Raw genomic sequence first — 1,268 nt, 5'->3', positions numbered from 1 at the left:
AGCTAAGGTGGTGATGGTTCAAAAAAGTAACATGGCCTTAGCTTCTTCCTTATCCCTTTTGGCCTCAACTTGAGACTTGAGATGAGAGAAATAATGTGACTACGCAGCTTTTTTCAACCAAGACCATGCTGCACCTCCATTATTATTATTTTCACTTTTTCAACGTAGCTTCTCATGTCATCATGAATCATTTTAGGTGGTGCACAAATTAAATTAAATAATTCACACCACCCATTATTTGTTTAGAGGATTAACAAAATTAAAATAGTTAAAAGTTACTTCACATATATATATATATGTTGGGCGAAAAGTTCTCGACTACAGGAAAAATTTTGGGGAGGAATCAAGTGAGAAAACATAAGATGAGAAGACACCACATTCAATTCAAAATTTTAAAATGTCAAGTTAATGAATTTCTCATATTGTAAACTCCTCACTCTTCCTTAATTTTTTTTATGTGAGACTAATTTTACTTACAACACTAACAATATGCATGTGATCGAGAACCTTATACCAAGTAATAAGACAAATATAGAGGCTCAAAATTAATTCCATCTTGTATATATGCATGATTTTCATGGTGTCCATGATATCCTCCTATTTCTATTTGCCTAATGAGATGATGACAAGGACTGCTCAATTGTACTTGGACACTGTTTTATTCAATATTTTATTTAATTTATTTATGACAAAATAGACAACAATATAGTTGGTGGAACACGCTCCTAAGACGGAAGTGGGGAGTGAATACAAGTGTATATGCATATATAAGAATTTGTGTATTTATTTATTAATGTTAAAAGAATAAAAAATAGTCTAAATTTATTTTATTTAATATTTATTAATTTTAATAATAATTAGTAAATATTAAATAAAATAATTTTTTTATTTTTTATTAATTTTTTGGTTATTAAACAATTCCAACCTAAATCAACATTACAGAAAACAAAAATATAATAAAGAGAGTGAAAGTAGTGGACTTAATACTCCAACTCCACTTTATAACACTTACTTCTTGACACGTCACCTTACCCAACGAGCTAGTGAACCACTCATCAATCATCATTAAAACAAAACTTACATGCATGTGTTGGTTCTATCTAAAGCACCCTCACATAAACTATATTAAAAAAATATATATTAAAAATTAATTTTTAATTAATTAATATTTTAATTTTAAAAAATCTCTCTTTTTTTTTGGATAATTTAAAATTAAAAATTAAAAAAATAAAAAAATAGTATATATAGTATATACACAAAAAATTAAT

This window comes from Arachis ipaensis, chromosome B08 (assembly GCF_000816755.2).
Source record: "Arachis ipaensis cultivar K30076 chromosome B08, Araip1.1, whole genome shotgun sequence".
NCBI lineage: Eukaryota > Viridiplantae > Streptophyta > Magnoliopsida > Fabales > Fabaceae > Arachis > Arachis ipaensis.
Note: the sequence above shows the minus strand (reverse complement) of the source record.